The sequence below is a fragment of the Callospermophilus lateralis genome, chromosome 1, assembly GCF_048772815.1.
Source record: "Callospermophilus lateralis isolate mCalLat2 chromosome 1, mCalLat2.hap1, whole genome shotgun sequence".
In the NCBI taxonomy this organism is placed as follows: domain Eukaryota; kingdom Metazoa; phylum Chordata; class Mammalia; order Rodentia; family Sciuridae; genus Callospermophilus; species Callospermophilus lateralis.
Genome location: NC_135305.1, coordinates 172,905,528 through 172,926,073, shown reverse-complemented (window position 1 = coordinate 172,926,073; position 20,546 = coordinate 172,905,528). Strand labels below are relative to the sequence as shown.

The following is a 20,546-nucleotide window of genomic DNA, read 5'->3' as shown; positions in this document are numbered from 1 at the left end:
AAAGGCAAGACTGCCTTTAACAAAGGCAATATAAGATTTTCCAGATGTCAAATTAATCATACAATGAACTCGGCACTCTGTTAAGATTAAATTCCTTAAAACATATAAATTCCTTAAAGAATATAACTTTCTATAAGAGTGCACTATCCCTGAAGTGAAAATGAAGAACTCGGCTCTTTACCCAAATTAGAACATGAAAATATTTCATGATCAAAGCTAGGGGAGAGGGCTGGGGTGGTAGCTCGGTGGTAGAGCACTTACCTAGCATGTGTGAGGCACTGAGTTCAATTTTCAGCACCACATATAAATAAATAAAGTTCATTGACAACTAAAAAAATATTCAAAAAAAAGGTGGGGGAGAAGGACAAAACTTGACCTTCAAAGAGCATAAGCCTACCTTGAAATTCTCTCTTCTTGGAAAATTCATAATATTTCAGATACTGTCAACTACACACTGGAAGGCAAAGTTAAAATGTGCAGTAGGCCAGGCAGTAAGATAGGAAATTAAGACAGAGCTGCCTACCCTTATTAGTGGCATACTGCAGGGCTAGAATATTATGGTTTGTTTGGGCCTCGTTTGGCTAAAAGAAACAGGTCTCAAATAAAGCTAGAGAAGAGAATAAATAAATAAAAGTATGGAATATTCACATAATGGAACATTATACAGCAGTAAAACCAAATAAAGTAAGGGGCAGAGCAATGTATATTGTACACTACTTTTTATATAAGAAAGGAAAATAATGTATATGTATTTTTTTCCTGTGTGCACTAAAAAACACAGAAGAGAGGTAAAAGGAATTAGTGATAGTATCTACTCTAGGGGAGATGAGGACAGAGATGAGAGAATGGGAAGAAGAACAGGAGAAAAAGTTCACTTTATATCTTTTTGTGTTGTTGGGAAATTTGAACCAGATGAACAGGGTGCCTGTATGTACATGCGGGCATGCATGCACGCGAGAACACACACACACACACACACACACACACACACTTAATTCTGTTAAAAACAAAGAGCTAAAAGGGCTATAAGAACTCTCATTGCTGGTAGTAGTAGAAAGTAGCACATTTGAGGCTGGAGTTGAGGCTCATTTGAGGCTGGGGTTGTGCCTAGCATCTGTGAGGCACTGGGTTTGATTCTCAGCAGCACATATAAATAAATAAAAATAAAGCTCTATCAACAACTAAAAAAATATTTTAAAAAGAAAGAAAGTAGCACATTTGAAGAGGGCTATTTGGTGAAATTCTCCAAGGCCCTCAAGAACAGCCATTCCTAGACCCAGTGATTCCACTTTTAAAAGGAATTCATCTAAGGAAATAAGATATTCGTACACACACACACACACACACACACACACTTATACACAACCATAAGAAGATGGTTCACTGCAGAATTGTTATATTTAAAAATCTGGAAAAATCTACATGTAAAATCATAGGAAATGAGTGAAGGAAATTATGAAGCATCCAAATCTGAGCAATGTGCAGCTATTAAAAACTGTGCTGTAAAATACATACTGTAGAAAAGTATTCAGTGGTACAGAAATGTATTTAGACTCTGTTTTAAAAAAAAAAATTCATTAATTTTTCAGCCAGGAAGGCAGTGCACACCTGTAATCCCAGCATTTCAGAAGACTGAGGCAGGAGGATCACGAGTTCAAAGCCAGCTTCAGCAATTTAGTGAGGACTAAACAACTTAGTGAAACCCTGCCTCTAAATAAAATATAAAAAAGGTCTAGGGGACTGGGGCTGTAGCTCAGCAGCAGAGCATTTGCCTAGCATGCATGAAGCACTGGGTTCTCTCCTCAGCACTACATAAGAATAAACAGATGAAATAAAGGCATTCTGTCCATTTACAACTACAAAAAAAAATTTTTTAAAGGGCTTGGGATGTGCTTCAGTGGTTAAGCATCCCAGGATTCAATCCCCAATACCAAAAAAAAAAAAAAATTCTTTTCAGTAAACCTTTTAAGCATCTATCAGGTTCTAGGCACAAATCTGGATGCTGGTTAAAAAGGTCAGTTACAGGCTGGGGTTTATAACAGTGGTAGAGCATTTGCCCAGCTTGTGCATAGACCTAGGTTCCATCTCCAGCACCACAAAAATAAAGGCCAGTACACAAAAGGATAGAATAGGCAGTACAAAAAAGGATAATCCCACTTTTCTGTGCATTTATAACTAGATTATATGCGTAGATATGGAAATGAGAGCAATAATTACCTGTGAGATTACAAATTAAATGTATTTTTGATAAGGAACATATATTTACTTATGTTGTCTTAAATCACAATAAGAGAAACAGGAACAACTTTAATGGATCAGGCTAACAACTCCCAGGATCAAGAATATATCTCACTCATCTCTCTTGTCTATCATTCCTTCTTGGAAGGATAATGCTTGCTTCAGCCACAGCCATTCCATGACCATGAAGGAAAAGCCCAGAGCACCGAAGAAATGCTTTCCACATCTCTGACCTGCTGAATAGCCACCTGTTTCTGATTTTTGTTGTTGTTATACAGAAGGAAAAGAAAAAAAATCCTCTTTTTTTTTTTTTTTTAAGCCATCCTAAATCAGATTTTCTTCTACTTGCAGCTAAAGACATTCTGGCATACTTAATAATACATAACATGTATTATGGAAACATATTAAGTAATAGTATTTACTAATATAATAAATAAAACATGGCAACATACTAACATACTAAATAATACATGGCAGGTCAAGGTTGGCACAAGCAATTCAACTCCTTTGTTTTGATCAACCAGCAGAGCCTGAAGACTGAGAGAGTTAACTGTCCCATAAGCTTCCAGCTTTATAGTCTCTTCTCTGAAGCTCCAAGGAAGCAGAGCCCAGTGGAAGCAGTTAGTGAGGATTCCACGTCTACAGGGGAGCCCTGCCTGCAGCAAAGGAAAACCAGGGTATCCCTCCCTGCAGCAAAGGAAAACCAGGCAGATGCAAACAGTGTGGCCCAGCACTGCCACTTACGAGAATGTATCCTAAAAAAAGAATCATGGATGTGATTACACACATATTCAAATATTCTCTATTAATATATGTCAGGAAAAAATGATGGGGAAAACTAAATGTTCTAACATCCATGTTCTAACAGGAATAAACCATGGAAACAGTGATGACCTGAGAAAATGCATATGAGTGACAACAGGTAACAAAATTATTTATAAAGCATGATCCCAGTTTAGAAAACTAAGAAAACAAATACATACATGTAATTTTTAAAAAGGCTAGAAAGGGCCTATCCTGAAACATAAACAGTGCTATCATCTAAGAGTGTAATGGCAAAGAGATTATTTCTATATCTTTTAAATCTAAAATTTCTTATGCAGCTACTAAGATGTTTTGTTTGTTTGTGGTGCTGGGGATAGAACCCAGGGCCTCACGAATGCAAGGCAAGCATTCTACACTGAGCCACATTCCAGCCCTATTTTTTTTTTTAATAGCACCTTCTCAAAGATTATTCTGAGCTCTCTGATCAAGATGTTGGATTCATTTGACACCAGATATTTGTTTAATATCTTCCTGTAGATTCAATGGAGTTAATGAGAAACAATTTATTTTTGTGTTTTCAAAATAGACTGATGCTAACAGCTGCAAACTAGTCTACAGAAAATGATTTAAAAAGTTTCATGTTTCTAAGTGAATTTGCATTATACAAATGCAGTATGTTTTCTTTAATTCCATAAATATAGTTTTGATGTTGCCAATTTGAGAAAAATATTGATGTTTCCTTAAATAAATCTATTCTATATTGAAATTCATCAACTTACTTGGAATTGAATGATCTCAAAAACAATAAAAACAAATGTTAATTTGCTGCCATTGATAAAAAGCAAGTCCATTTATATTGTCTTTGTCCATTAGACTTCATTATACAGAGGAAGCAACTACTAAGAAGATATACCATCTAAAGAAATCAGCTGACAGAGTTCAAACTCCCTGGATGGATGGCTTGGATTCATGTCTTTGCCCTACCGCTTACCAGCTGGGTGCCCTTGAGAATTTACTTAACTTCTCGGAGCTTCAGTTTTCTCCACCACAAAACAAGGATAATAACAGTCTCTACTTCAGAGAGTTGCTATGTGAATAAAATGAGAGAATTCATGCAAAGCCCTTGATTTCATGCTTGGTCCATACTAATCCAATAAAATGTAACGTATCTCCTAACTTCTTTCAACTCCTGATCATGAACCTGAAAAAGCAGATTTAAGGAAGCCTCAAAATCCTGGTTTGAGAAACAATGTTGGATATTTAACTTTTAAGTACAGATTTAACATCATTTACTTAGCATTCCCTATAATAAATGAGATGTTTAAGGAAGTGTTGGGTCTTTTGAACTACCAGAAATATTCAGCATATGTATTTGAGAAGGTTACTATACTATACACCTCATATTATCTAGTTCTTTCATAAAAAGCACTATTACATTCAAGGTATTGTGAGTGATTATAAAAATGATAGATAGGGGCTAGGATTGTAGCTCAGTGTTAGAGCACTTGCCTCGTATGTGTGAGGCACTGGGTTCGATCCTCAGCACCACATAAACATAAACAAACAAAACAAAGGTATCATGTCCATCTACAACCAAAAAAAAAATTTTTTTAAATGATAGATTTGGGCTGGGATTGTGGCTCAGCGGTAGAGTGCTTACTTAGCACAGGCGGGACCCGGGTTCGATACTCAGCACCACATAAAAATGAAGGCATTATATTGTGTCCATCTACACCTAAAAAATAAATATTACAAAATTTTTTAAAAAATAATAGATTATTCCTAACATGTATTTACTGCCTACTGTATACCAGTTTTCATGTATTATCTCATTTATTCCTCCAACTAACCAATGAGGTAGGTTTTTTTGCCATCCCTAGTTTCCAAATGAGGAAACGGAGGACAAAGAGACAGAAAAGTGCTAAGTCAAGATATTATATATTATATATATAAATATAGAAAATAACTGTTATAGTTTATACATTAGGTATCCCCCAAACGCTCATGTGTGAGAGAATGCAAGAAGGCTTAGAAGTGAAATGATTGGGTTATTAGAGCCTTAACCCAATCAGTATATTAACCCCGCCCCCATAGGATTAACTGAGTGGTAACTAAAGGCAAGTAGGGTGTGGCTAGAATAGGCGGGTTATTGGGGGCATGCCTTTGGGGTATACATTTTCATCTGGTGAGTGAAGTATCTGTGTGTCATGTCCTACCCTCCCTCCCCCGGACGCTTTCTGATCATGTCCTGGGCCACTTTCTTCCACCACACTCTTCCACCATGATGTTCTGCCCACCTCAAGCCCCGAGGAATGGAGCTGACTTTCTGAATGGACTGAATAGACTGAGACCTCTGAAACCATGAGCACCAAAATAAACCTTTCCTCCTCTAATTGTTCTTGTCAAGTCTTTTAGTCACAGCAGTGAAAAAACAGACTAAACCAATAACACACTATACAATATTATGATATAATAACAGCAATAATAATATCACAGCATCATCATTTAATTCCTGTGACATGACAGATGCAATATCAGATACTCTCCAAACAACCTCTCTTGTGTTTAAAACAACCCTGCACTATTCCTACTTAATGGATGAGGAAGCCAAGGACTTAAGTGAATTACCTATGATAACACAGGGTCCCAGAGTCAGCTATTGCAGAATTACCCTCTGCAGAAGGCAAGGGAAGTGCTCATCAGAGCCCAGATCTTCACTCATATCACATGATATTGGAGAAGAACAGGAATTCAGAATGATCAGACCCAAGCCCTGGCTTCATAGATGTAGAAAGGGAGGACCAGCAAGAGGAAGAGATTTGTGCAAGGCATTGGGAGAGCCAGAAATAAACTAGGTCTCCTGATTGTCAGTAGCATGCTCTTTTGGCAACACAGTGAGTCCTTCTCATGTTGAGCTGGTTACTTCACGTCCTGTGAAAACAGAAACAGAGAGCCCATCCACATCAGAATGATGGCAGCAGCCTGTCCTCTCTCCCTGCACTCCCTCCTGACCCTGAAGACTCTAGCATATGCTTTCTGGAACATTCAGAGCTGCAGCACCATGAACGGAGAAGAGCTGAGAAGCCTGGGGAGAGAGCCCCCAAGGACAACAGGAAGCACCCATGTGCTTTCATGATCTGCCAGTGGTCCGTTTCCATTTCGATTCTTCTAAAATAGAATTCAAAATCAAGGGACAAGGAGGGCTTGCTCGGATACATGTGTGTCTCTTTTGTTGAGATAAAACACAACAAAACCCAAGTCTTTGAAAACAGGATCTGAATCAGCAAATCACCTGAATTTTTTTTATTTAATGCATATTTTTCTTAGTTTATATATTGGATAAAAATAAACTGTCTCATACAGATTTTTTTTTAATACAGTTTTGGGGAAACTGAATTTAAAATGTACCTAACATTATGTAATCCTTGAAATACAACAGTTATTTACTCTGCTTTGATTTCTAAGCTTTCTCTTTGATGACAAATATTAATATTTATCATTTTTCTGATGTTGGACTAATGAGAATCTTAAGTGTTTATGAGAAGGCATTTAAATATTACAGTACTGTGGATGTATTTGTTTTCTGATTTATATTCCAGTCTTTTACATCAACCAGCATTTATTTTTTTTATTTATTATCTTTTGCTGAATTCTGGGTTGTTGTTCATCAACATTTTTAATATATTTTACATACTCAAAACTGACATTCTCTATGTTTATTTGATGACCAAAGTGAATATGAGACTTCACCATGTAACATTGTACAGATAAAAGGCTAGTTTTGATTTTCAAAGTGAAAAATAGCATAAACATATAAGAATTAGCCTGCAATAAGAGATAGGCAGATTTAACAACACCAATTTCAGATAATATTTGTTGAGGGCTCACTATGTGCCAGGCACTATGTGGGGCATTATTTACATCAATGATTTTACTTATCTTTACAATAACTCTAAGAATTTGGTAGTACTGTCATCTCCATTTTCCAGAAAGTGAGGTACACAGAAGTTGAACACTTCACTCAAGATAACACAGTAAACGAAAAGCAAAGCCAGCAGTCAGTCCTCAGAGCCAGATAATAAGCTCCCCGTTATGCCTTCCCCTTAAGAGTCTCTCCTTGACTCTCCAGCATTTGAAAATTCCTATTATTTGCACAGTACAAATAGCCAATCTGCATAGAGTATCAGCCTTCAGGATAAAACCAGGAGATCAACTTTCAGATCTTGATGGCAATAATGAGATAAAATTTGTTCTATCAGAGGCCATGCGTTTTTCTATGTACAGACACAGAGCCATGAAAAAGACCAGCAATGTCCCTGTCCCCCTGGAACTAACTTTCTAGAGAGGGAAGACAGACAATATTAATACAATAAACAAGGTAATAAACCCAATATGAGGAGGAAATGGGAGGCTAAGCAAGCGCAGAGAAATCTTAAGAAAAGTTGAAGTCTAGGACTTGTGTAGATTCACTTGCCTCTACACCCCACATGTCTAACATATAAAATGTCATAATTCTAACATGTAAAATTGTATATTACCTCTTCTTTCCACTAATCAATAGATCCCAAACTGTTCTTCCTCAGTCCTTTTCATTCTGTCCATCTACACCCTCCAGCAAGGGCTTTGCTCTTGATTATCAGTGCCACAAGGCTGAGAAGTCAGATCAGGAAGGATATGCACCTGATAGCACATCCAGAGCAGATATAACAAACACTGAACAGAAGCCAGATAAAGGAAATAAGAAGGAACTGTTAGACACATGGAACCTGGTGTCTGATGAGCAGGTTAACAGGCCTCTGAAGCAGCCTATGAAAATATTACCTTAGAGAGGAATCATTCAAGACTGTAACTGATGTTCCGGCAATATGGAATGACAAAGTCTAAGAGCAGATTCTCAGTAAAGAAGTAAGCCAGGAAAGAAGGTCTGGACATCAAAGAACAAGCCTCCAACCACAGTACCAAAATTCAGGAATAGGACCATTACCTAGATAATTAAACCCCAACTCCATAACTTGACTCCAAGGCCCTAAGTAACTTGGGTATTGGCTATATGGCCTATCTCATTGGTGCCAGTCCCCACATTAATCCCTACAGTCCAGCAACAGAGATCTTTTTTCATCCCTTTGAGTAGGCAAGCTCCTTCCCATGTACCAGCTCTTCACATGGCTGGCTCCCTCTCATCCATTACTCAGGCCTATGCTTAATTATCAGCACCCTCTCTTATCCTTTTATTAGGTCTCTGCTCAAATCACTAAATAGGTTACCCACCCCTTTCACTATCACACTACTTCACAGTCATCCTTCTTGAACTTGGCATTCTATAATAACAAGTGTCTGCTTGCGTGTTTCCCATCTCTTCCACTATACCCCATAAGGGCAGGCACTGTGCCTGCCTTGTTTATTGATAAATACCCACACTTAGCCCAGTGTCTGACCCACAGGAGGCCTCAGTACATGCTTGCTGAGAAAATAAATGATAAATAACAGAATGACTCATACCCAAAGAGACTGGCAAGAATATAGTTGGGGATTTAGGATAGAAATTGGGGTACCAGGCAGGTCAGGTTGCCAAGGCATATACTGAGTCACATTGAGACCACAGCAGAGCCTGGGTTCAGCCACAATCAGAAGAGCATTGAGGCCCTTGGGTTTCAAGCTTAGAGTAACCTTCGTATCAAATCAGATTTGTGCCTGGGCCTGTCACCAAAGTATTATACCACACTCCATCTGCCTACTTGATGTAACCAAGAATCCCTTCCCCTTACCTACCAATACACCTAGTGGGGACCATATACTGCTCCTACCATACTGACAGTCTACTGCCAAGAACTCACAGAAACATAGCCAAACCCTATTAGTAGAAGCTACTTGTGTAGACCCCTCAAATCCACTGGTTAGTATTCATAGTAATGAGACTAGCTAATATGAGCCAAGGCCTTCATACATCCAATATTATTCAACCCTCACATTCATAGGCCATTTCCATTATAAATCCCTATTTTAAAGCTGAGGAAACTGAGGCTTAGCCAAGAAATTTGTCCAAGCACATGCATCTGGTAATTAGAAAAGCACATGTTTTGGATTTAATGGATATGAACCTTTGAGCTCAACAATAATAAAAATGTAAAACATAATAGCTGATTAAAATAGCTAACATTTACCAAGTATTTACTTGAAAGGCACTATGCTGACAGATTATCCCATCTAATTCAGACCTACCCATAAATTGGGTATTAAATACATTTTTCAGAGAAAAATAAAACTCTGAAAATAATAATCCTCACCCTATAATATAGTGATAGATAGGCAGACAGAATTTGGAAACTCTAAACAACTCTACTCATTACTTTAAAACAGAAGACACTGTTATTCCAAGGGGGGACCATGAACTAGCAGCTCATGCAACACCTATGAGTTTGTTGGAAATGCAGAAGCTTCTGGTCTCATCAGGACCCTTGCATATAGTGCTATTCTAGCCAGTCCTTCACCCACAGGAGTTGGACCCAGCTGTTCTATCTGCATCAGGAAGCCAAACACAGCTAATTCCTCTAGGCCAGTAAAACCTTGGACTGTTGCCTTGTGGAAGTTCAAGCGCCCAGAGGAAGTCTTAGATTACAGGAAGCTTTATCCCCTGCTCCAAGGAGCCAAGAGTGGGCCTCAGCTGCAGATTTATCTGTGGCCACTGGCTACTGAAGCTTCCTGACCTTGTTTCTACCCACTAAGCCAGCAGAACCTAACAACCGGGATTTCAAACTGCGGTACTCACCTGTTGTTTTTATACCCTGAGTATCATTTCCCCTCTTCTGAAAGTATCAATACCTCCATTTTAATAGGGTATCACTATGGTTTGGGTATGAGGTGTTCCTCAAAAGCTTATGTGTGACATAATGCAAGAATTCCCATGAAATGTTCAATTATGAGAACTATAATCTGATTGGTGGATTAATATACTTGAATGGATTCACTGGGTGGTAACTACAGGCAAGTAGGGTGTGGCTTGAGGAAGTAGGTCACTGGGAGCATGCCTTTGGGGTTTATATTTTGTCCCTGCCAAACACATCTCCCTCCCTCCCTCCCTCCCTGCCTGCTGTCTCTCTCTCTCTCTCTCTCTTCTCTCTCTCTCTCTCCCCCCCCTCCCTCCCTCCCTCCCCTAGTGGTTGTATCCTGGGCTGCTATTCTCTGCCTCATCTTGGTCCCAGAGCTAATGGAGTCAGCTGACCATGGATTGAACCCCTGAAACTAGGAGCCAAATACTTTTGCTCCTCCAAGTTGTCCTTGAAAGGTAGATTGCTCACAGCAATGCTAAGCTGACTAAAATAGGCATCTCTCTGTATATCCATGCCAGATATGCAATTCCATATACATCAAAGTACATGTGAATGGTACCTTTGTTGCTGAGCAATGAGGCATCCCTGCCTATTTCCTTTAGATGAACCTCTCCTCTCCAGGGGTGGGCATATTCCCCAAGACTGGCCAGAATCCCCTCCCACTGGGTGCAGAAATAATTCCAAGAGGTTAGCATATGACATGAGGAAGTCCTTCAACCCTTTTTAAATATTGGGATATTACGGGTGTATTTCAGCCCATAAAATTGAGTCTGTCTAAATTTGGTGAGAGAAGAACCCTGGTAACTTAAAATAATATATTATATCCGCTATATCTCATATTAAGAATAAAATGAGGTCTGGGGTTGTGCCTCAGTGGTAGTGCACTTGCCTAGCATTCATGAGGCACTGGGTGTGATTCTAAGCACCACATACAAATAAAGAAAATAAAGGTCCATCAACAACTAAAAAATATTTTTTAAAAAAGATTAGAATGAGGTTCCTTTCCTCCTAAAAGAAATTTATTTACCCCAATTATAGTGCCCAATTCTTTACATAAATTTGACCTGTATGGATATCTTTCTAACCAGTTATTTGTGGCCATGGCTAAAAGGTGAAATCACCCAGAATGGGTCCCATTTAGATCAAATCGGGCACTTGGGGAGTTGGTGTAAGCCTTAGTACCTCAATTTCAACTACACTGGAGTGTGATCACCTGTTTCTCTAAAATATCCACCTATGATTTTTGAATAACTTATAGTCTGTACCTCAAGGGAGTTCCAAATTGGTATACAAAAGTCAGTAAAAATAAGACCTACTGCTTTCATATGATATAGTGACAGAGACTTAATTTTAATTACACAGATGATTGTAAAAACACAAACTTTCCCTCCTCTTCCACCAGTCACCTTTTTGTTGCTATGTTCCTCTTCCATACCCTCTGCATTTATCCTCTCTCTGGTCCCTGTTCTCTCCTGGATTACTACCTTTTCTCTCACCAGGCTCATTCCTGGGAGAGGTTAACAGGAGTTATCAGTGCTTCAGGGTTAAAAACAGCCTTATTCTAGCAGGTTCCCACCCCTCCCTCCATCTGTCCTCAGGCTCTGACTCCATACATAAACTGCCCGGCACTGGTTGAACATCCCTTGGCTCCTGCAAGCAGATAAGTGTCCTTTAGGTAATGCAGTGTGAAGAAAGTAGCAGAGGGTTTTGTTTTTGTTTTTAAAACTGAACATACCAGAAGACTTCAAGACATTTAGAAAATGAAAATTTTGTTGTTCCCGCACACCACAAACTTCACTGATTAAGTAACTATAGACTGTAGTCTCCCTTCAACTGAAATATGCATGCATTAAGCCTCATGAGGGAGTACTGATACTTCAACATTATCTAAGATGGTTTTTAACTCCAGTAACTGTAAGTGTGAGAAACTGGAAAATATACTGAATTTTAATAGAATTCTGATTGTTAATAGAAAGAGGAAAATCCATAACAAGGATGCTAATAAACACATAAAAAGACTGAGTCTTTAATTTCCAGAAAATGTCAATGAACCTTTTGTGAACTTGAACACTTCATCAATTTTCTCTTCCACCCATACTTATTCATTACAAGAAAACACTGGCATACCTACAAAATGCCCCTAATACATGTAATTTTTAACTGTATTAAATCCTTTAGCAACAACATTATTTTCCCCACTCTCTTTTGCTCTCTGTGGAGTCAACAACTAGAAAAATAAATCTACCACATTGTGAAATAACCTTGTGGTAAGTAGAGAGACTTAGAAAATGAGATTATGGTGTGGGGTAATATAAATTCAGTCTAAGAAAGCTCCTGGACCTTTGACATTAGGTTTTACATACAAATACTCAAACAAATATAAGTGCACTCATTTTCTGTGAAGGAAAAAAATCTTAAAAGAAAGAGGAACTAAAGGGGATCAGAATCTGCCACTCCCAAAATATGCCACTTTAGCATCAGGGTTGTTTTGAGCCAGACACAGGGAAAAATAAATAAGTAAAACAACTCTGCCTTCCCCCATCTAGCTAAAAACAAGGCATAAATTTCCCTCAGCAAAGGAGACATATTTGTAAAGGTGGTCCTGGCTCCCTCCCAGAGACCAGAAAGCAGTCTTATCTACATAGGGAACCTTACTAGAAACAACCTTTTGTTCCTAGCCATCTTCTCCCAGCTATGCCACACCACTTTTTTCTTTGTCTAGTTTCTCTCCACAGGGCACAGAAGCTCCAAGGTCTGCCCATGGGTTTGGAGTCTTCTTTCCTATGAAGGCCTCCATGTAAATACATAACAGTTTCTCCTCTTAATCTGGCTTTTGTCAGTTTTGTCTCCAGGGCCCGGGAGCAGAACCTAGGAGGATACAGAAAAGATATTTATCCTCCCCTACAGTCTCCAATATATTATGAATAATCCAGAAAATTAAAGGTGTTTAATCAAATTAGCCTAATTATTCTGCCCTGAAATGGAGAATGGGATAACTATTTTTTAAAAAGAAAGAAACCAAACTTTATAATAGGCAGCTTAAGTAGTTCATTTCAAGCAATTGCCTTAGAATGTAAGAATAGTATTAGTAAAAGTGGGTTGCATTTTACCGGAACAATCCTTTAAACCTTTTCCATAATACTGTCATGGGCCATGAAAGTTTCTTTTGAACATAGCTTTAATGGGTTTATCCTTTCCCCTCCAGCTATGAAGAATAAAACAAACTAAATACAAGAAAGAGAGAAACAAACTGAAAGTTGATATAAGGAAAATCCTGATACAGGTAAGCAAAGCCAGAGATACAAGAGCTTCCCCACCCTCAAACATAACTCAGGGCACAACCTGTTGTTAGTTCATCAAATTGCACAAGAGCTCTGTGAGGGGCCATTTCACCTCTTTCACTCCCAAAGTCTTCAAATTGCCACTTTCTATATATTTCATTTCCCTATTTATACCTGATTCATTTCACAATACTCTGTTGTTAGCATTGGTGACTCTCAGTTCTAAATGTACTTTGAAATCACCTGAGAGACTTAAAAAAGAAAATACCAGCACCTACCTCCCCTCAACCCAACTGACATCTTGATCTATTTGGATAAGACTAGCCCCAGGTGATCTAATTGTAGCCAGCACTGAGAACCACTGGTTGGTAAGCAATCCAAACAGATTATTATTACATAAAAAATGAATTTCCACAAGAAGGGAAGATAACTTAAACTCCTACCTTAATAATCAGATATAACATGTTACTTTAAGGATCATAGATTCTTCCTTGAATTTAGAGAGACTCAACTGCACGGTGTGACATACATCTATTTCCCCATGACAGGGTTCATTACATTATACCCCAAAATACTTAAAGCAAAGGAATTTGAAAAAGTTACAGAAGCAAGAAGGTTCTTCCTCCCTCCCTTTTCTGGAAGCAGGTCATAAAACCCTGGAAGGATTTTCTGACCTTCCCATGAAACAGGGCATAAATCCTCTCATAAGAAGTGTCCTCCCTACACCTAGAGAAAAAGAACATCTTGATCTCTGGAGACAAGGGTGATAGCAAAGAATCTAAACAAAGAGCCCATGTTATATTTCCTCCAGTTTACTAACATTAGATCAGACTTTAAAAATCTAATCAGACTTCTTCATAATTATCTCATTTTTATCAAAGTGAGCATGAAAAATACACAGGTTTACCAATTTATTCAGGTCTTCTTTCCTCATGAAGACTCCCATGTTTCACAAAAATTTTATGAAATAAATTTATATTCTTTTCTCTTACAAATCTGTCTTTTGTCATAAGTCTAGGATGAGTGAGGAAAAAAAAATAGTTCTCCTCCCTTGTATCTGTAATACCCAAGCATTTACAAAGGAATAAAAAAAGTTCCAGAAATGATATATGAGAGGTAAACAAAAATAGTAGAATTAAAAGTATTAGTATATTACACTCAACATTCAAAATATGATAAAGAAATATAAAGCATATGCATAAATTGTGATTTTATTAACAATAATAACAGTAAAATCAAAAGCTACCATTTATTGAATGCCAGCTACTGTGTTAAGTACTTTCCAATGAGGGTTACCTCATTGAAAACTTAAAATACTACTCAGCAGTAAGAATTATTACTTCCATTTCATATATGAGAAAATTGAAGCAAGATTAGGACACTTTACCCAGAGTCACACAGATAATAACTCATAAGGCCAAGAGTCCATTCTCTTAACCACTATTATAACTCACCTAGACAACTCAAGCATCTCCTAAATACTTGCTACTCAAAATAAAGTACATGAACTAGCAGCATTATCCTAATAGAAACAGAAATACTAACTCTTTGTTCCATTTCAGATCTATTGAATTAGAATCTACATTTTAAAAGCAGCAAGAGATTCATATGCACATCAATGTTCAAGTACTGTCCTAACTGGTATTTCCACATCAAACATTAACTTTCACAAATTTACTATCCATACCTCATCTACCTTCCAAAAAAAAAATCCAAACATTTCATTTCTCCACTTAAGACTGATAAATGATTTCCTAAATGTCCTTGGAACAAAATCCAAAATTCTTTTAAGATGTAAATACCTAGCTTGGGCATGGTGGCACATGCTTATAATTCCAGTAACTCTGGAGGCTGAGTAAGGAGGACCACAGTTTAAGACCAATCTGGGCAAGGTAGGGAGATCCTGTCTTAAAATAAAAAATAAAAAGTGCTGGGGATATAGCTCAATGGCAGAGTGCCCTCAGGTTCTATCTCTAGTACCTACACACACACACAAAAAAAAAAAAAATACAGGAAACCAACTGTGCATATTATCACCCATGCTTGCCTCTGCAGCCTCATCTCACCACTTCCTCCAGCCATTGATTTTTATACCACAAGCACCCAAACCTCTTTCTGCTCATCAAATCCCAACATCTCCTTTCTTTCCTTACTTCTTCCACAGCTAGAACATACCAGCACTCACCACCATTATCACTTCCCTGTTAGCTACATTCATTGATCTATCACCAGCACATACGGTGGTATCTGGCAGAGCCAGAAGCAAGAAGAATGTGCTGGATACAAGCACATTTAGGATGCCGTGGGCCTCTGCTGTTTCCTTTGCCCATCTGCTCTTTATTTCTGCCATGATCTTCATTGTTGTTGCTCCTCCCTCCGGTGTCCTTTCCAACACCTTTTGCTGTGATTTGGATCTGGCATGTCCCCCAAAAGCTCATGGGTTGAAAGCTTGATCCCCACTGTAGCAATTCCAGGAAGTGGTGCTTGAGGAAGTAATTGGATCACAAGGGCACTGACCTCATGAGTGGATTAAGCCATTGGTAGCTGAATGGACTACTGGAAGATAATGGAAACTATAGGCAGGTGGGACATAGTTGGAGGAAGTAGGTTACTAGGAATGTACCGTTAGGGACTATATCTTGTCGCTGGCCCTTTGTGTTCTCTCTCTCTCTCTCTCTCTCCCTCCCTCCCTCCCTCCCTCCCTCCCTCCAATTCCTGGCTATCATGAGCTAAGCAGCTTTCCTCTGCCACACCCTTCCACCATGATGTTCTGCCTTACCTCAGGCCCAAAGTAACAGAATCAGCCATCCATTCACTGGGATCTCTGAAACCAGGAACCAAAATAAATCTTTCATTCTTTAATTTGTTTATGTCAGGTATTTTGGTCAAGCAATGAAAAGCCATCTAACACACCCCTTTACAGAAACTCATCTCTTATCTACAACCTCATAGCTACTGAAGTTGTCAACTTCAGAAAGAAGCACTACCGTGTCTATATGAGTATATCCCCTAAATTATTCACCAGCACAGTGACAACTGTTTCCCTTCATCCCGAGGATCCTGGGATGGGCCCAAGTCCTTCCTAGAGGTAGAGAGAAGATCTCACTGACAGAAGTAGGCTTCTTTTCAACATCAGGAACCTCTCAACAGACAGAACCTAGCCGAAAACTTCACAATCACCCTGCCCACAAAGGAAAACATCACTATGCTAACAAGATGGGTTAGCAAGAGTTGTGACAAACTTCATATATTAAATGTGATGACTAAACTTGCTACTAAGAAAACAAATGGCAAATTATTCTATAAAATAGATATCTGGCTTAAATTTTAATCTCGAGTAAATACAAATTTTCATATATCAAAATGACATTAATAATGAAAAACAAGAGCTATTATTTATCTATTTACTGAATTCTATTGAGAATCCAACAATATGCTCAAAGTTCAAATACTTTCTTCTTTACCATCATTCCATGAGGTGTGAATGGTTATTATCCCCATTTCACAGAGAGGAAACCAAGCCTAAAATAAGTCTAAGAGAAAGCTAAGATCTAAAATCACAAGCCTCCACATGACCAACCCCTAGTGCTTTTCTGTTATGTTTCGTTATTTAGAGAGCTTTTTCATCTAAGAAGTCAGAGACATGGACATGTCCAAAGAGACAGACCCTTGGAGGGGGACCTCAAAGGCTGAGATTTTCTTCAGCAATGTAGACTTTAAAAGGAAAGTAACCTCCTACATCTTATATTTCAAAGCTGCATTTCTACATTAAAAGAGAAAACTGAAATTCAAGGAAAAGATGTGGGAAGAGAGCTCAAGGGTGCTTATGAATGCAATTCCACAAATACATTTTCAGTATCTTCTAGTGGTCAGGCAGTGTGTTGGAAGCTGAGTTATCATTGTCACTTAGTAGAATGCTGGGTGACACAGCTTGATGGGGGAGAATTCTTGCATCATGACTCTTTCAGGAATGTTTAGTCAATAATTTACACAACTGTTATGTTATTATCTAATTATGCAGAAATCATCATTCACAAAGGAAAAGTGAGAGTTACTAGCTTATTATCTGTGAATACATAATTGAAGGGCATATATATCTTTTAAAATCAAAGTTTTGTATGATTCAAATACCTCTTGTACATTTCTGATACCTTATATCAGAGGGTTAGATTTTAATATCTGTGAATGCAAATACAGTATCAGATTTTGTTATCAAGTATCTGAAAGAACAAAATGGAAAAATATGGACAGCCAATACTAGGCTAATTCCCAAAACAGAAATGGAACATATTGAAGCTGCATGTACATACAATTAAAGATAAGGATATAAAAACATGTCCTAAAGCAGTCCACCAAATATTTACAGAATGAGGCTCAGACAAGGATATCAAGTAGAAGACAGTATGAAAGGTCACACACCATTCTGTGAAGCCTCCAGAAACCTGCCTCCTTAGAAACATGATGCTTTTGACACAAGAGCATGAGAGGAAGACTGTATATCACTCCCCTAATTTATAAAATGAAAGAGATAAATGATTTATAAGTTCCTTTCAGCTCTAACCCAGTAAATAGTTTTCACCTCTGTGTCCCTCACACCTGAAGAGACATGAGTATATAAAGATGCTCAAAAGACATTTGTTGAGTTAATGAATTATTATAACCTTACCAATACTAAGAAAAGGGACTTTACAAAATTAGCCCAGTCTGTGGCTTAGAAAGAGCAAATTAGTGGAAAAACAATTATCTAAACAACTGCACATGTGGTGCTCCTGCTTGCTGACGGCTGGCAAGAGGAAAATAACCCTCGACTTGGAAATAAGATGCATGGTCTAGTCTCTAAAACAAACCAACCGTGTGACCTTGGGCAAACTGCATTACCACCTGGGCCAGTTTCCCCATCTCTAAAATAAAGGTATTATGAGGCTATATATAGCTAACATTCTTGGAACCTTTACTATATGCCAGGAACTGTTCCAAGATCTTTGCCTTAGACTTAAATGATCTCAAAATTTTTAAAAGCACTAATGTTTACTGTCTAACTACAGAGGTAAAAAGGTTGGGCTCTCTCTCAACTCTGAAAGGTGGGGTCTTTTTCTAAGCAGAGATTGTGAAGCGCAAGTGGTTACAATTCCAGTACTTCTAATCACTGGCTGGGTTAACATTCTGAATGAGTTGCTTAACCTTCCTGACTTTATTTTCTAATCTGTAAAATAGTTCTTTCTTTCATATAGCTTTTTAAAGGACTGTTATAATAAATGTAATATATATTTAGTAAAATACATATTACTTTTTATTACTAGCTGTGTAACCATGGGCAAACCATCTTCTGCATTTTCTCATATACAAATGGGAGATGCAGTGTTATTAAAGAGATCATGTGAACACGCTCTGTAAATTATTGTTCGCTGTTTTTGAAAAAAAAAATGCACAGTCTCTAATACTTGGAACACATTATACAATCCTATATCTCATACGCGTAAAAGTATAGATAACCAACAGTAAGAAAAACAAAGAACAAAAATCTTTACTAAACATTTCTCTCTAGTCCCGGCTCAAGCCAACTGGACTCAGACGACGGCAACCAAGAATGCAGGAACACTTGGGAGTTGTAGTTCTGAACGACAGGGCTGCTATACCGAGCGGCTGAAAGAGACTCCAACTCCCAGGAGACACCTCGCCACGCCAAATGGCACGTAGGGAGTTGAAGTACCAGACCGCTTGGACACAAGAGGCAGAACTCCAATTCCCAGACGTCTTCGCTGCACACACTGCAGGTCAAAACGCGGAAGAGGAACTTTTAGGCACACCTGGTTTAAGCACAGGAGAGAGTTCCCACCGCTCTCTGTAATCTAGTCCCGGCCCAGCTAGGGTCAGAGCCTTTCTTTTGGAAAAAAAAAAAAAAACGGGTGAGGAGCGATGTATTTTCCACTGGCCCGCAGCACATTTCTGAGAAATCCAGAATAATAATACCAGTTAGCTTGCAAATGGCAAACTTTCACCAACAAGACCTCAATTTAGATTTCGGCTTCAGACAGCATCCTTGGGCCACTTGAGCACTAAGCCCGCCCCCCCAGATTAGCACTGTGAGAGGCAGGTCCAAGGTGACACAGCAGAGGCAGAATCTGAACCTACCAGAGGAAGCTGCCAATACAGCTCAAGTTCCACTAAGTTGCGGGAGTCCCTTTCACAGCCCCCCAAATATGGATATACCTTTGAAATCCCCATATATTAATCTAAAAATCAAAACCGCAAACATAAAATATAAGTACTGATGAGTTCTCACACAACTAACAAATGCTTTTTTTTGGGGGGGGGGGGTCTTTTAAATATCAAAAGAGCATTTTTCTCCCCCAAATACTGACTTCTACATGCCCTGCTTTGCTCCTGTCTGGGCACCTCTTCAGACCTTCTTTGGGGACCCTAGAGTTACGTGTTTAACACAGAACTGTAGGGGCAGGGGATTCCTGCTACATATCTATGACACCGACAAACTCTGGATCCAACCGAGGCCAGAACCGACTACAGCACAAGTGGCAAAGTAGGTCCGCTGGAGCGACCCCATACCTCAGTTTCCCCACTTATAAAAGGCAGAGGGTGCTGAAGAACTGAGGGGCCTTGAGTCCCAAACCCGAGATGTCTCAGCGGGTGGGAGGATCCTTTGGACAGAGCCTACCGCTCCCGCTAGCCCAGTCCCCGCCCCACTGGGCCGCGGGGGTGGGGGTCGTGACTCCACGCACGTGGAAATCCAGATCCGCATCCCAGGTACACTGTTCCACTCAGGCTCGCCCCACGCCCCTACCTTCCAAGGTCTTGGCAGCTGGGAATGAAAGAGGGAAGGAGCGCGGGGCTGGAACGCTGCCCGAGAGTGTGCCCACTGGGATGGCCTCCAGAGGGATTGGGGGTCTGAGTGCAAAAACTCTCTGACAGGGACACAGCGAGGCTGGGACTGCAATTCCCAAACGGCCTCACGGTAGGGGCGGGACCCAAGATGGCCGCTCATCTGGAGACAGGTACCGCGACCAGTAGGCGCAGAGCACGCGCCTACACTGGGCCAATCGGAAGCCAGTAGGTAGGAACCCTAATTATTGTTTCACGGAAGAGCAGTTGAGTGAGAATCTCAGAACGGGATTTTTTTTGTCACAAATTGCACAACCCTTGGTCTTTTCCAAATGAAATAATAAACATGACCCTTTTCACGTGAAACGAAAGCCCTTGCTGTGCTTTTGCTTCCCTCTTTCCTCCTAAAATGCGTTTTCTTGCTCCCTCACAACTCCCTACTGACTGGATCGCCTTTCACTGCGTTTCCCCACTCCCCACTCTGCATCCTTTCTTTTCTTTCCTTTCTTTGTTTTTCTTCCCGGTGTTGGGAATTGATCCCAGGGGCGCTCACCCCTAGCCCTTCATATTTTTGAGACAGGGTCTCCCTGAGTTGCCC

At 39.3% G+C, this 20,546-nt stretch overlaps 1 protein-coding gene across 3 annotated transcripts in view; it reads right to left on the bottom strand.

The window, feature by feature from the left end:
- The window catches only part of Fhit (fragile histidine triad diadenosine triphosphatase), a 1,398,971-nt gene extending 1,378,923 nt beyond the window's left edge, over positions 1 to 20,048 (bottom strand). For 2 of the 3 annotated variants that reach the window (XM_076867894.1, XM_076867918.1), the window contains exon 1: positions 19,911 to 20,048. The gene's annotated coding sequence lies outside the window, so the exon portion shown is untranslated. Of the gene's footprint in view, positions 1 to 19,675; positions 19,721 to 19,910 lie in introns of those variants that run through there. The other variant, XM_076867902.1, reaches the window with a different exon arrangement.
- Positions 20,049 to 20,546: the final 498 nt, after the last annotated feature.